This window comes from Malurus melanocephalus, unplaced genomic scaffold (genome assembly GCF_030028575.1).
Source record: "Malurus melanocephalus ecotype Western Australia unplaced genomic scaffold, MMel_1.1 scaffold_19, whole genome shotgun sequence".
Classification (NCBI taxonomy): Eukaryota; Metazoa; Chordata; class Aves; order Passeriformes; family Maluridae; genus Malurus; species Malurus melanocephalus.
The window spans coordinates 2,637,629-2,654,407 of record NW_026623251.1 but is presented as its reverse complement, the minus strand read 5'-3'; positions in this window follow the sequence as shown (position 1 = coordinate 2,654,407).

Genomic DNA, 16,779 nt, shown 5'->3' with positions numbered 1-16,779 from the left:
ATCAATTCTTCTCGCATCTTTGTCTGTTATAGGGGACATTTTTGGATCCTAGGTCATTGTAAATCATTGGACACAAATGGAATAATGTGATATGTGTAACAATTCTCTCTTCTTCTGATCTTAAATTTCAAATTGTCTTTATATTTTTTTAATTTAATTTTATTGTTAATGATCTTGCTGCTAATTAAAGTTGTTTTTGAGAACTCTTGCATTCAACCCTCCATTCATAACCAATAAATACCTAGTTTTTTCTTCTACTTGACGAGAGAGRGCAAAACAGTTTTACTGTGGACTAATTCTTGTTATCATTAATAGCAAACGGTTGGATGCAGACCCAGAATCTATGATAATAAGGTAATCTGTTTCCATTTGTAATAGGCTTTTATTATTCATTCTTTGTAAACCATTTAGGAAGGAGTATGGGCTTACATTGATTAGTCTGTAATTAGTGCTCACAAGCAGTATGGTTGGAGCCATGTTGGAGGGGAAAATTTATCAGTTATTAAAAGCTGCATGACTTGTGTAGAGGAATTAAAGTGCAGACTCCAAACTGTACTGAATTGCCATGTTTATCTTCTACCTAAATGCTACTGTGAGTTCTCCAACTGCTTTATGTGCAACTGTTCTTCAAAGWGAGGCAGGAGTAGCATGCATTTTATTTGTAACAGATTGAAGATGAGGCAATTATCAGTAATCCCCAAGTCAGGAAAGMTAGAAACAGGTATTCTGTAACAGATTGGGAAAAGGCTTTTCAAAATGACCACATCGTCTGTGCAGATGCACARTGGAGCATCTGTGCAACCTTCAGGCAGTCATTTATATACATTAGTGTGAGCATCAGTTTCTGTGTGACTCCTGTGGGGCATGCAAACACAGCTCAACTGCTATTTTACTGGAAGATTTTCTTGCCAAATTTTATTAAAGTACATCATGGGGTAACATACAAATGGAGATGAGATTAAATGCCTAAAAAGCCTATCTGTGAGTCTGCTTTACTATTTTAACTTGTGTTTATTCTAGAGTTCCTCTTCCAAGCATCAAACCTTCACAGGTTAGCTACATTTGTCTTCTTCAAAGCAGTTCTCTATGTACCACTGAATTTAGTCGAGCTGCCAGTGGTTTGGTGATAGCCTTTGTGTTTGAGCTCATCGAAGCCTCCAGCACATAAAAGGATCTTCTGGCAGCAGTGAGTGGTTGCAAGAAATTTGGGGTGCTCCAAATTGCACCTGTGGTRGAGRGGGAGGCAGCATGTCCTTGGCAAGCAGGGTGCATTGTGTTGACCTGTGCAGTTTTGTGCATTTCTTGTGGTATTTGCTCACCAAACAGTGGTGGAGAGGCAGAGGGCTGAAGGTGGTGTTGCCCTGTGTCTGSCCACATTGTCTTTGTCTGCAAATGCTGGTCCACTGCCAGGGTGGGCCACCAACAGCTGTGGCTCTTCCTCTAAATCACTGCCCTGAGCTCTTTTGAGCTYGGGTTTTTAAAAGTTGCATGATTTTCTTGTCTGCCTCATTATTCCTTGCATTCTGCTTGACACTTTTACCTTGTTTCCTATTTCATTCTCTGTTTTGTTGCTCTCCAAATAAAAGTTAAATTTCCTCTGTAATGTGAGTTCAGAACTGATACTAATACCACAGTACTTAAAATTTTAAAGAATTTATGACAGTGATCCTCTTCCTCCTTTGTGGAAAATAACCAATTGCATAGAAGTCAAAACAATGAAGTGAGTAAAATTCATTGCAGCTGAACCTGCAAGTGATCAGCTGCAGGGGAGAAAACCAAGATTTCCCCTTCATTCCCTGCAGAGTGAGAGTTGGAGAAGGATTTGGGCAGAATGTCTTTCATAATTGCAAATATTGCATCAGAAAAGATAATCTTTAATGTCAGACTGTAGTTTTGAGGTTGCCTATTSTATTTAAGCTGTCACTGACATTTGAGCATCTATAGTTAAGGATATGTTTGTCCTCTTGTTAGATACTGTCTTAAAATTATGTATTGTAGTAAAGATTTGTATAATTATAGTTTGTCTTCATAGTTTTGTATCTTGAACGTGGAAAAAGCATTGATTCATACAAATTTTCTAACAGAYCTGTGATCACTGCAAGATCATGTGTGTGTAGTGGAATATCAAAGCCAATTGTAGATATTATGATCTATTAACCTGTATAACATTTTCTTTCCTTTTTTTRGGATGATGAATAGAGGAATCTCTGTCACAAACTGACAAGGTTATTGTATGTGGATGTCCCCATCTTCTTTCAGATGAATTTGCTAAATTCAACAGATGAAGGATTGGTTTATTTTTTAAAATGTATTTGTGTAGTTATTGAATGAATAGGTAATTGCAAGCACTTGGAGTTTGTATCCTAAATGTAATAAGCTTCCTGGCTATGTACCAAAAAATTATGTAATTACTGCCATTTATAGATACTGATTTATTTTGATTAAATATGTGTATTGATTTTTTCTAGTTATACTTTGAATTACTACTTTTTCTATCTATTTGTCCCCAACAACACAATTTTTGAATGTGTGGATATATAAAGGAAACTTTTTCTCTCCTTGTTATTTTGATTTTTTTGGTGGTAGTTTGTGTGGTGTTTTTTTGGGGGTTGGGGTTTTTTCCCTCTTTTTGTGGTTTATATTTTGTTTGTGGTTGTTTTTTTTTGTATTTTTTTTGTTTTGTTTTTTGGTTTTTTTGGGTTTTTTTATACTTTTTTATTCTTTTGCTGTATGGAAAGGGACTGTGAAAATGTGTCATGACAGTATTCCTGTACAGTCTTCAGACAGCTGGAAAAAACTGGATTTTCAGGTGATGTATATGTGACCAATGCTTATCGATGCTAAATAATGACCTCTTCCAGTAGCTCTCACAAAGAGGGATCTGCTCTGTCCCTCTTTATTCATTCTTGATTCTCTATACTTGCTCCTGGATTTCAGAGTAGCAATTTGAGTGTCAGTGTCTTCTGGATGTCACCCAAGGGATTTGATGACCCAACTCATGTTGGTAGCTGCTCACCAGTACAAATAAATGGTTTGGACTCATTACAGAATGAAATGAATATATGGTTATATAGCAAGACTGGTGGAGATAATGATGGGATTTTCATTGGYGCTTACATTTAAGATGAACAGATTGTGCTGCACCTGATCAGCACAAAAGAGGTTTCGCAAAACCTTGTTTTGTGATTCTGTGATTTCTATGCTGAGTTGTGGTGTAAGCATCTCTCCACAGCTRCATGCTGTTTTCTCCTTGGAGTTATGAGGGGTCTCGAGAATGGTCCCCACAAAACTTGATTTGAATTGAAAATCTTCAGAAATATCCCCTTTGTCTGGTCTTATCTATACCTGCTTTTTCTTCTTTCCTAGTCCCTGAACTAGACGTGCTTGTAGCTTTGGTGTTTATTGACACACGTCAGTGAGTCTTACATTTGGAGAATGGACTGATTCCTGGCTGTCTTGATGTAGGTGGTTTGCTTATGAATAGTGAACACTTCACACATTAGTGTGAAAGTTAGTACCAAAGTTTTAGCGAAAAGCTTTTTTCCCAAAAGTCTGCTTTTGGGGTGGTTTTTTTTTTTACAAAATGTACAACTAAATATATCTCTGTGCTGCAGAGAGACTGACTGRAGAGTACTGCAGGTGCCTGAAGCTTTAGATGTGTTGGGTTCACTGCTGGTTTCAGCTGTCATAGCACAAGGGCTGCAGCTCATAATTGCCCCATTTACTCCAACTAACATAATCAGAAAGAGGTTTTTTTTGCATTATATTAATGTGCAGTTGATCKACTCTGGTCTGACCTGAAACCTAGAGGTTATGCCATTGGTGTTAATTTACTTTTTCACTGGTCAAAGGAGAGCAATCCTTCCTTGAAGAAACTGACCCAGTTGTKTAACTTGTTTTTCTGCTACTTTCATCCAGCAGTAGTGTGGTTGGTGAAAACTTTGTCGAAGACTTCAATGGTACAATAGAAGTCCATTGCTGAGCAAGGTGATGGCATTCTACTGTGAAGGTTGGGACCTTTAGACTGAGTAAWCAGCACTGGAGAAAACACCAGTTCTCATTGCCGGAATAGATGGTTCTCCCTCTTTCATTTATGCAGTTGCCTTTATCCAGTGTGTTTRTCTGCAGCTCTCCACTCATCCAACAAACGTGTTTTCCACTAGAAAATGCTAATGTGTAAATGTTTTTGATGTATACATCCTAAGTATGCTTTCGTAAACAAAAYTTTTCTTATCTTAGAAAATGTGCTTGAACAGTTCAAATCCAATAAGTGTTTGGGAACTTAATTGGTTTCTTCAAGTCATAACTACGAGAGTTGTTTTTTTTGGTAATTACRCAGAATGAGAACATTTTAAGAGTAGAAGAACCCCTAGAGCAAGAAACTCCTTTTTTAAAACATATGACATGAATTCACTGCAAAAATGGTCATAAACTGATTTTTGGTTTATGTTTTATAAGAATTCCAGTTAAACACCATAGGTATTATACGATGGTAGGATGCTTTATTCTCCCACTTTCTSTGCAATTAGTTTGGGATATACTGAATATGTTATTTTAATGCTACACTAATTAAATATAATGATGTACTTAAATTAGGACTTAATTTTTCTTGCCAGCATTCTAAAATATCTACATTTTAAAAAAAGAATCTAATTTTCTTTTCAAAGTCAATGTCCTGGTGAAAAYAAAAGCACCTTCTAAGGCCATGTGAAAGTGTTACTAAAATGATAGTCTGTTTTTATCCTTACCTAACAGAGTCCAGATCTCAATGACTCTTCCTTTTCCCCAAATGTATTTTTTTTTTAATGTGGTGGCATTATTAAAATATAATAACTACATTCTAAAAGAGAGTTGTAGTGTGTTCTTCTGGTGTTCTAAAACAACTGTTTTGGCACTGCCTAATTGATGTTAATCTGTCTGATATTTTCATAGGATTTATACTTTGGTTTGGGGTTATGTGTTTATATATATTTAGTTTTAGGAGATGACTCACATTTATTTATTTTGGCGATATCATTAATTGTTTAGAAGACTTTTATCCCCAAATCCCTTAGTTTTCCAGACAGACCTAGAACATCTGTTTGTARTTCTGTCTTGAACATTGCCAACACAAATTAATCTTGGAAGCTCGTGTCACGTTCTAGCCTAAAATGTTCACAAACATTTTCAAGGTTCATGGGTTTTACAAGGAAAATTAATGCCAAGTATACTTTAATCCAGATTTCCACTCAATGGTCTTAAAAGTCATTACAAATACAAATCTCTCCCTTTTCAGTCAGGTAGGTGATGGAATTTCTGCTCTCTCTTGTTGGCTGAGACACTGCTGCTGCTCGCCTAACCCATAGTTAGTTATGATGAGGAATACAGAAAAATGGTACAGGATGGTTGTGTGTGTGATTCATCCATCAGTCCTTGCCTTATTGTGTTCTTTGCCTTTTGTTTTTGGAATTTTTTTGGCCAAAAAACTGAGCCTGTAGTATTTTTTTTGTTTGTTTTTAAATGAAGTCAGTGGTCAGAGCCTTAGGGATTTTTTTTTTTTATCTCTTGAAGAAAGGCTTATCTTCAACATGCAAAGACCTAGTACCATGCTGGGAACTTTTTATCAAATTAGGTGAAAAAGTATCATTATATGAAATACAAAAATATTCAAGAAATTATTCTGTGTCAGTGTCTTCCATACATGCTCCAAATTTAAAGTGGCTTAGTTGGGAAACACCTGGCATACATGTATCTGTATTTTTATAGATAATAGCATAAAGGAAAGCTTTTCAGGTTTGTGAATTTTTCTATTATCAAGAAATTCTACAAAATCTGGGAGTTACTAATGGGAAGCTAACACATTTTATTCTTTACATGTAACTAGCATKCACTTAGCCTGACTTCAGTAACACTAGTGCACAGCAGAGGGGGTGCCACAACTCAATCCTCCTGAGTGAGGGTGGTCCAGAACAGCAAAAATACCTCTATAACAGCAGACTGTAAATTCAATCTTCTTTTAGGAAGAAAACAAGAATTATTTTGAAGTTAGAACATGGCTTAATTAAAAAGGTAATTTCTCTAATTGACTGCCCTGAACAAACATTTATTCTTTAAACATAACCTGTTCAGTGTGAAAGCCATCAGACCAATAGAATATGCRCTACATGCCATTTTCAAAATGCAATTTATTTTTAAGTTAAATAACCCCAATCAGTGTGGATCATCTATTGGTTAGATTTTGTACTTGAAATCTGAGTGGTTCCTTGACTGAATGGAATTTTGTTCCATGGTTTGGAGCTGTGAAGAAATCTCATCRTCTTCAAAGCTTGGATTTTGCCACRGTAATAGGAACTGCACTGTGGTGGGTTAAAAGTATCCTTTAGCTTTTTGGCATTAGTTTTAGCCTTCCTGTGTTGGAACATTTTTATCATTTTTATTTTATATTAGCMGAGTACTGCACAGGCAAGCCGAACTTATAAATGCTTAATTGCCTGTATTTGTCWGACAAATGTTTTTGTAATGAGACTGGTTTTTGTGTTTGACTGAGCTGTTTTCCCTTTGCTACTTCTTAAACATACCCAAATGATTTCTTTCAGATGGTGTATTCAGGTTTTGAGAACTCCACCAAAAGGAGAAGTCAAGTAATTTCATGTGGAATTTTTATATTCAAGTAAAACTGTAGATGTAATTTGGGTTCTTTTAGCTGTTTTAATAATCTGTGTGAAATTAATCAGCGGCTTTAATCCACTTACTATCTGAGAAATACTGCAGTTATTAACAGCCAGTGTCCTGATTAAAACGAAGCAAAACAACAATCTCTAAACCSAAAACTACACCTGCATCTCCTACTGTTTATGCTGACAATTCGACTTTACTTTTATGGTCAGACATTAAAAAATTACCTTCTTGAGCRATTGTTTCCTCACAGCTAAGGAACCAGAGTGACAGCAGTTGAGTGTTTGCCTCTCAGTCTGCAAGTTGTTTGGTCTTGTGCCTGTCCTGTGAAGGAATATTTTTTCTGCACCTCTCATGTTGAACTAACAGATATTGATGCTTTTCTAAGAAATATTTAATCAGTTTTAACTTAAGTACCTGTTGCAGTCATGTAACACCAGTGGGGACTGAACATAAGCTAGTTAAAGCTGTTGGTGTGCTGCAATGTTTTTGAGAAAAGCATGCTCAGGAGAAGAACATTCAGCTCTCCCTCCATTTATAATGACAAAGTAACCAATTTTGGTTCATAATTTGACTGGAGACAAGCAGTAAAATAATCTAAATGCAGGATTTATGTAGATGCCTCTGGTACTGTACCAGCCTTTCTAATATGCACTTGAGTGTCCCAACATAGCTGTTGAAGGGAACACTCAAGGGTATTGAGGTATTGAGGACCCTCTCCTGAGTTTCACTGCGTTGCTGCAGGAGTGGTGGTGGTTGTTCAGAAAAGGTGATGAGTTAGAGTGTAGCGTTTTTAGAGGATAAAGGAGAAAATAACAAATATGAAATGAAAAAGTCTGAATAGGAATAAAATGCCAGTAGAGGTAGTATGTGTATGGGTAAGAATATATTMATGTATATGCATTCACTTYAAAATTTTTCTATTTTGCTTTCTTGATGAAAGTGAAATTTTTATATAACAGTGTGGTTGTGATGGATTATTTCTTCCCACAAGCTTTTTCAGCTCATTGATTTGAGGCATGATTGACTTTAGAAATTACCAGAGGCTCATGTTTCTCAAACATGTATTGCAGGCATTTCTTTTATTCTGAAAAGCAGAACATTGCTTTTGATTATTTAACTTTACTGATACCTATAAGCCATATCAGCACTGACATACATGAACAAAATTTCTAGCTCTCTCCCAGTAATTGCCTATCACAATAAACCTTTGCTTTCTTCCTTTGCAAATAAGGAATAACATTTTTCTCATTTTCTTGTACTGTGCTCTGCAGAGTCTCATTCCATGGTTGTTGAACTGAAACAAATAATCTGATTTCACTCCTGACCCGTTGCTAAAGCTAAGGTATAATGATTAAAAGCTCATATTTCTTGGCTATGGAGAAAATGAAACTTAACTGAAGACTTATAATGATGTAAAAGTAGTACCTTCTGGAATATAAAGCCCAGTTTTAACAGGATAGTTGTGCAAAATCCATKGCCAATCTATATAAATTTGTGATTTTCCTTATTAGTTTAAATGTCCTTGCTRTGTCTATGCCTATTTGAAGCTCCTTCAATACCAGTGGTAATTTTTGAAATGGAAATGTGTTCACTGATGTGTTGGCATTGGTACAAATCAGCAGGAAGGTAAATAGCAATCCCTTATGACAGATATTATGGCTTGGCAGCTCCTCTTCTTTTAACATTTGCTATGGAAAGTTATAATAGAAAMAATGAGAACCAGTAGCTAAGTGTGGGGAAGCAAGCTGTATGTTGAAAGTCTCATTACTTCATTGAGAAATAGGTTTTTAAATTAAAATATTAGCTTCACATTTTTAAAAAGCACTTGTTTGTTTCTCATGTTGATGCAACATCATTATTATGTAGCCTSATAAACTGAGCTAGAAATGGAGAAGCTTTTGCTTAAAATTATGTGGGAATTTTTATTAAAAATTTTAAGTTGGAACAAAAGTAGTTCAAATTTTGTCTTAATTTCTACAATTCCACAGGAATTTATTAAAACTTTTTTACAAGTGTTACCTGTGTTTCCTCTCTAAAACAGTATCTGGGAGACACTAAATTATTTTGACACTTCCTTAGTTTTAATAGGTCTCTTTTGTAAAAGTATTGACTGTAGTTAGAAATATAACAATACTAATTACAGGACTAGTTTGTGAGAGGAGCTGCCATTTGCAGCATGCCTGAGCAYGTTCATATCTTCAAGCCTGTCAGTTAGATGGACATTTTCAGGATTACTCCTGGGGTTAGATGCCTTCCTGGTAAAACTGTTAATTCTGTAGCAGGAAAAATTGATTGGAAGGTAATGATGACATGGGGCTCTAAAATACACCTCAGAACTGGGCCAATTTTTTTAAAAAGACCTTTCAGCTGTAAATGGGAAAACTTTAAAACTTTAGGGAGTGTACCATTTTTGATTACTGAAAAATTGTTATGTAGAATGGGTGARAAGTAGACTTGGGCAAATTAACACTAGTGCTTGCAGGTGTTAGACTGTAATTACTTTTTTYCCTGAAAATATATGAAAAAAATAGWGGCATTTCTTTWGACTATTTTTTTGMTTTTCTTCTGAAAAGAAGGGAAAAGGGAAACTCSGATAACTGCTCTTTGAAACTGAAGAGACATTTATTACACTTCTAGCCATCAGATGTCACCAGAGTACAGAGAGTAACTATTAGATGATGTGGAACTGATTTATGACTTCCCTTGGCTGTTTATTTTGGACTGGGAAGGCTCCAGCCCTCCARAGGCTTTCTGAAATCGGTAGTCACAGCATCTTGCCCAGTTTCATCATGTCAGTGACCCCCTTAAGTTTAGAATATGGAGCATAAAATGGGTTTGGCACCTTGTCCTGTGTCTGTAGGGGCATTGACACCAGTGAAGCAGGGGAGGAAGAAAACAAGAGGTGAACGAATATCACCACACACTTCAGCCTCGGTATTTCCCTGCCTGTTACAGTGGCATATTTGGCAGAGGTCTTAAAAACTGCTTGTGTCCTCTGCACACTTTGTGCTGGGGTTGCTGATTAGCTCTGTACCTTCTCCTCCCTGCTGCTGCGTTGTGGTGCCTGACCAGGTGTGTGGGGCATGGCCTCTGCTGTGTCAGGTGCCTTTTGGGCAGTCCTGGACACTGCCTGGGCTTTGCTGCACCCACAGTGGCTCAGCTGAGTTTGGGGGTGTTTGCTGGAGTTTCAGTACAAACAGGGTAATTGAAGTCCAGGAGAATCTTATACCTTTGAGAACCTGACACCTTTGAGAACAAGATGAGGCTCCAGTGAGTCTTTAAGGACTTTATGCTTTGAGATGTGAAACATTTAGTGAGTATTTTTTCATAATAGTAAAATTTCTTCCAGGCAATGTGGCTGGAATAAGTGGACTTTAGGGCAGTTTGTAAAGCTTAACATCAAGTATTRGCTATTATATTTATAGTCCTGCTTGAAGGTCTTTCTTTCCATCAGTAATGGTGCAACATAGCTGTAACAATTTGGTTTTAACTGCCTTGTAGGAGTTRATAGTAATTGTGTGTATGTATACATATATTTTCTGAATAATTTCTATGCAGCATTGCTGTTCCTATGCTAATATGAAATACCTTCATTCTTATTGGTGAACATTTCCAAAATTAAGCTTTAGTGTGGGACCCATGAAATCCACCTTTCAATGATGCGTAAAAGAGGGGCACAGAAGGGAGGACATCCCTTCTGTATTGACACCCAGAATCTGCTGGAGAAAGAAGTGACAACACCAATTTTATTTAAGCACTTGATAGGAAGAAATTTCRTAAAATGTCTTCAGAGTGATGCTTGGAAGTGCCACTCTGATGTGAAATGAGAATCACTGGAAGGAGGGTAAAGTGAAAATGATTTGTGCCTTGTAGGGAAAAAAATAAGACTTGTTGGAGATAGAAACCAATGCCTTTGCAATCTGGAAAGGAAGAAGGAGATTCTGAAATGGGAAAGGTGTTGAAACAGAGTAAGTTAGAGAAAAATATGAACAGTGACAAGCAAATCAAAATGCCTGCAAAGCCGRTGATAACAAAATGACAGGAAAAGAACTGATAAAATACTGGAGATTTGAAGAAACATGTGTTGGAATGTGTCAGTTAATGGTAATTTAAAAGGTTGTCCATCTAACTAGACAGAACTAGTTAGGCAGCTATTTGTAAATTTATTGCWGGTGTTTATAGCTTTGCTAAAAGTGATCACTCTTCACGTTTCCCCGGTGTCTCACAGTTGTGTAGAATGGTGTAGGAGATTGAACAGTGGTACTGTCAATACGGACAGGAATAGTCTGCATTTCTAAGAGATGAAGATGGACTTGTTATCAGAAATGCTTTTGTCTGAGGGAAACTTAATGCATTTAAAATGCATCCCAAGAGGAACAGGTACAGCAGAAAACCATCCTGCACTAGAGGGCTGGATCGAAGTGGAAAGCAGAATTATTGATGTCAAGAAGAYTTTCACATTCTTCTAATGCAAAAATTCCATGGGATTTTATGAGTTCATAACAAGACTACTTCAGATACCCTGTGWGACCTCATGATATCAGATAACCTCTGAGCAAAGGGGAAACAAATGGTTTCTCTGCCCTTTCTGCTATTTGATAGAAGCACATTTTTTCCTGAGTTTTACTCCTGTTTTCTGTCTTTGTAGGTTCTTCAGCTTATAAGAATGCAGAATTGACTATTCTGTGCCAKCCACCTGCATTTCAAACTTGAGTGTGATCTGACCATAAGGGCTAAGCAGGTTGAAAATGAAGAGTTCACATCATRTATATCCTTTCCCAATGCTAGATCTACAGGGCAAAATGCACTGGAATTTATTTTGGGCCCATCTGTATTACTATGTCTGTCAAAGTTTTTTTCCTGAAATATTTTTTTTTTGCTCATCACTTTCAAGATGTGTCCCATAGGGAATGAAAATACTTTTGAGTATAGATGTTCATATTTAGAAAAAGAAAAGCAAGTGAACAGGCATTGCAGGACCTCTRAGGGTCAGAGGGGTTTATATTTCATTGAAAATGATACATCCATATAATCCAGGAGCTAATACTAGCAGGATGTAAATATTTACATCAGTATGACATTTTAGGATAACAGCTTTGTTTTGGTGGAACATTGACCTATGGGTTGAAGAAAAAACTACTTGGATATACAGCAGATTAATGAACAAATTAATCATTTTTATAGGGAAAAGTAAAAGAGGGCATATTTTATTATACTTGGCTTCACTGGATTTTAACCACATGTTCCAGAAATGATAATTAAAAAATATTGCATGTAGCTTTTTTCCAGGTTTCTAATTTATATCTATACCCTTTTCATATTTTGAAATATAATCTTAGTCTTTCACAGTATTTGGCTTCCTTCTTTGATTGAAATCCCAAGGTGGAATAAATGTACTGTGTGACTGAAAATAATCTGTTTAAGTCTGAAATTGCTGGAGGCATGTTGGCRTGCCCACTGCAGGAAACCCTGGAGATGGCCTTGATTTGAGGGCAGTTGTGTCAAGTATCTCTGCAGGGCAAAGAGATGCCAGGGACAGTTTGTACTGGTTAAGTGTGCTCTTGGAGTCCACTTGTGCTGTGATTCTGTTTCAGTGCTCTCAGTGGGGGATGGCTGTGACTTTTGTGGTGGGATAATTGCAGTGTTTCCACACAACCATTGATTTCAGTTGTGSCAGTGTTTGTTTTATACATTGTGCACAGTGATGAAGTRTGTGTGTGTATGTACATATATCATGTGTGTACTTATGTAAATGTAAAAGGTATTTAATTCGAAAGCCAGTCCACTGCTAGAAAAAAACCACCACCATTCTAGGATATACTGAGTGCTTCTGAAAAAGTTAAAGGGCCTTGTACTACTGAAATTTCTTCTAAAGGTAAATATTTTGGTTTTCAGTAGAGAGATTTTATTATATTTTTTTTGTGGAGGTTAGAATGAGAGGTGAATGTTGAATAAAAAAGTAGAATTCAAAGGTGAGATTAAATTTCATGCCTGTTTGAGGGCTGTGTTTTTTGGTATTTCTTCTTGCAAGTTCCGTCACTAATTTTATTGGAAAGCACCATATGTGAACCTTTTCATCATTTACCAGGGTGTAATTCTGTTCTTGGTTGATCAGAATAAATACTACACTTCTAGTGTCTCTATTTTCAAAAGATCAGTGTGGGGTTTTTTTTCAGTACCATGGGTACCATGGGAGCTTCTTCTCTTTGTGGCCCTTGATAACTTTTCAGCTTCAGCAAGAAATCTCTCACCATTTCTGTGAGTATTGTATATTTAAAAAAAATTAATACTTTCCAAACTAGTGCAAAGAAGTTTTGAAAAATAAATACTTTCTTATCCAAATTTGGCAATACTTCAATCATTGTGTGAACGCAAAGACCAGTTTCTACATAGCAATACATGAAAATCCAGTTATTGGATGTCTTTTTATTGCTTTTATTTTTCCAGCCTTGCCTTTGGCTCCTGCAACCTCCAAAAGAAGAAAAAGCTAAAATTCCAATTTAAATTGTTAAAAATGGTCATATTATAATGAAAAAAATGACAGTAGACCCTTACAAGTTTTATTTAGGATATRTTTTTCACCATTTATAGACCAAGTGTTCTTCAGAAGAAAAAGTAAGATGTAGAAAAGAATAGTGGGAGATAYACCTAACACACAAAACCAGAGAAAAAATAAGATCCACAACTTCTTTTCGGTTAAAGTTGTATGATCCATGCATCTGTTGAGTATATTTTTTAAACCAAATGCAGACAATAAATATGTTTAAAATATTTGTAAAATCTGAACAGAACTGACACCCATTATAGGCAGAAGGATCATCTCTCTCTTCATCCATTTGAATTCTGGTATTGCCTTGTAGAATGTATACRGAAATGTTTCAGGGTGTTGAGTAGATGGCTGGGTGTAACAAGAATTACAGAAAACAGCAGCAAATGGACATTCAGGGTGACATGTAAGATTTCAGAAGCCAAGATTTAAGTGATGGGAAATCATCCTGAATGCCTGAATTTTTGTTTCTGTTAATAAGTGGTGGGGTTTGGAGTGCAAATTGCCTTAACTCCTTAACTAAACTTTTACCACCCCAGAGTAGGTACTTTGGTTATTCATGTGTTCCACACCCAGCCTCCTTTTTTTAACCTGGACAATGAAATATCACTTCTGTATAATGTTCAGGTATGAAGTAGATGATCATTTTATTGGGAAATAAAGTAGGTGTGTTTTCTTTATAGAAAAGGTCTTAGTTCTCTCTTGAATGAGTTACTCTGATCATTGATGGTTAGCTGTGCTTGCTATCCCTTAACTCTAATTCTGCCTCCCAGAAAGCTGCTTCCCAGTGCTGGTCCTAGGGTAAAAATATAAATTCATGTACTTAACACAATGAAGTGTGCAAGTGGGGAATATGTGAGATTTTTTCGTAAGTTTTAGGAACATGGAATTCAAAGGCTTCTTACCTGGTGTACTCTTGTCCACCCAGATCCACTATGGGACCTGAGAGCTGTGTACAGAATAACCTTAGGGTAGAAAAGCCTGGCAGTCTTATTTCAGAGTCTGTGGGCTGTGGGGCTTAACTACGATGTCTTCTCCTCTGCCAGCTCATCTGAGACTGCAGAGCAGGTCTGGGAGAAGAGGAAGCCATGAGCCTGCCAAGCTGTCCCAAGTCAGCAGCCAGGATGCCAGAAGGGCTGGGAACCCTGCTGTGGGCATGGCTCTCTGGTTGCAGAGCTGTTGCTTGCCAAGGGCTTGGTTGTGGGGTATTGCAGATTCATATGTGCCGGGGTTGTGCTGCCTGGCCCTCAGCACTGTTCATCCTTGTCCCCAGAGCCATCTTCCCTGCAGGGCATGGTGCCCACCTGGGTCAGCRGTGGGGTAACATTTGTGTCTCTAGACTCATTATTGGGAGAGAGGTGTGGAGAGAAAGCTGTGATTGCATGTAACACCCCTGCTCTCAAATCTACCAAATGTAAAATGGCTGTTTGCTATTCACAGCTTTATTTTTATTATTGGAARACAGAGGCATATTAGTTAAAATGATGAATGACTTGTTTGCTTATTGTGTGTATTGATTGCTTTCACTTTGTGACAGGTCTGAAATGCACACACTTGAGAAAATCTGAGTAGACTTTCTGCCCTTGACAGGTTTGACTGAATCGCAAAGGTTTAAGAATTTGTTCAGGAAATTAGTTCAACTTGACAYGCATTGGAAAGAGCTGCTCTTTTCATGCATGTATACAGGGCAGGATTATTAACTGAAAAACAATATCAACAACGAAGATGCAGAAGGTGATTTGTGTGAGATAATCCTGTTTTCCTGCAAGCTGTGGCAGAAGCAGAAGTGTGAATAAACTACATAGAAAGGCATTGAATGCYGTCTGGTAATCAAATATTCTGTTATATATGACACTTACCTTGTGAGTAGGGCTGAAAGTCAAGTGTCTGCAATCAGCAGAGAAGTGTAGATGCATTTCCATTATAAATTAAGTAGTCTAATTGTATTTAGTTGACTTTCGTTGTGGTGTTTGAAATAGAATTAGGCCATTTCCTGGCAAGCAGAAGTATAATGTGATGTTTTTAAAAGGGCACATATTTTTTAAGTTATGAGAGTACAGGTGTGGCTCTGATAAGACCTGATAGTCCAGGCAAACCCTTGTCAATCTCTTCACCTTCTTCTTAAGATTTTAAATGCATTAAAAAAGAGAAAGAAAAAAAAATTGCTGGGGAGGGTATGCCCACTGGGGCAATTCCAATCGAGCTGAATTGCTGTCTCATAGGTTTTCTTTTGTTTCCTGTCCRTGTCAATCTCTTTGAAATTCCTCTATGCATCTCTACATTTGGGTTTGGTTTTTTGCCTTCTCAGTACACATTGGGAGAGTTAGTTCTATAACCACTGTTTGTAGACCATAGTGATGAAAACATTGTGCAATAATCAAATTCCTCAGAGGAAAGATTCTTAACCTGGCTGTAATAGCTAGACTGTATTGTGCTAGTATTGTAGATTGTATTACTGAATGTAATGTGCTAGAGGTCAGCTGGCTTACGTTACTCATGTGGGTTTTGGCTTTTGTTGTTGTTTTTGGTTTTGGCTGTTTGTTTTAGTACAGGCTAAGACCCTCCCTTGTGCCTGATGTTTCATAAGGGTTCGTGGTCATTTGCATTTTTTTACACTGTGTTGGAGAATTAATAATTTATTTTTAATCGTTGTATATTCCTTTTTTTGTTCCAGCAGAAACTTTTTTGGAGATGAAAGTATTACTGAATCCATTAGATCAAATTGTGTGCATTTTCTCATCCATTAAATTAGTCACATTAGGTGAGATGCAGTGGGTGCCTTGTAAGGAACCTGATACTRTATCCAGGTGAAGTTTACATGTAATAAGAAATGTGGAGGAGTATCTGACAGTGACTTTAAAATTCCTTTAACAAAGTCTATGACATCAATAAAGTATTGAGAAGGAGAGAAATAAACCAGGGAAATTGGCTTACTTCTTAAAATGTTCTAAAATACACAAATCCCCTATATAAGAATACATGAATCTGGATAAAGTTTTTAAGAATTAGTGTTTTATACTATTTTATACTTAGTATGTCATRTAGCAAGATCCAGAGATTTTATGAATACAAAGGAATTTTTTTTAGTCCAGGAGGTGTAAGAGGGATTGGAAGAAAAAGCAATGATTTAATTAGCAGCTTTATTATTCAGCTCTCTGACAGGCATTCTCCATCTACTTGTCATTCAGAGAAAACCCAATGATGAATGGATAATTCATTCATTATATGGCACCAGGAGGGAGCCACCTTATTCAAATAATCTGACTGATTGTGTCAGTTTGACAAAAAAATCCAGTTTTGAGTGATGATMCTTAAATTTTTGTGTGTGTATGTGTTTGTTACTGCAGTATCGTTAACCCTTAGGAACAAAGGATACAAAGGAAATAGCCCTGTAAAGTATTGAAACTTCTGTGGTTGCTGAGGGAGTTTGGTGCTTTGTGGTGACATGTCTACAAATTGAATATGTGTTGGTGACTTGGCACCAATGATTCCAGGCAGTCCTAGCATCTCTTGGAAGAATACCAGGAGGTATATATACCAAGGCCCGGTATGCCTGCAGTGAACTGAAATGATTA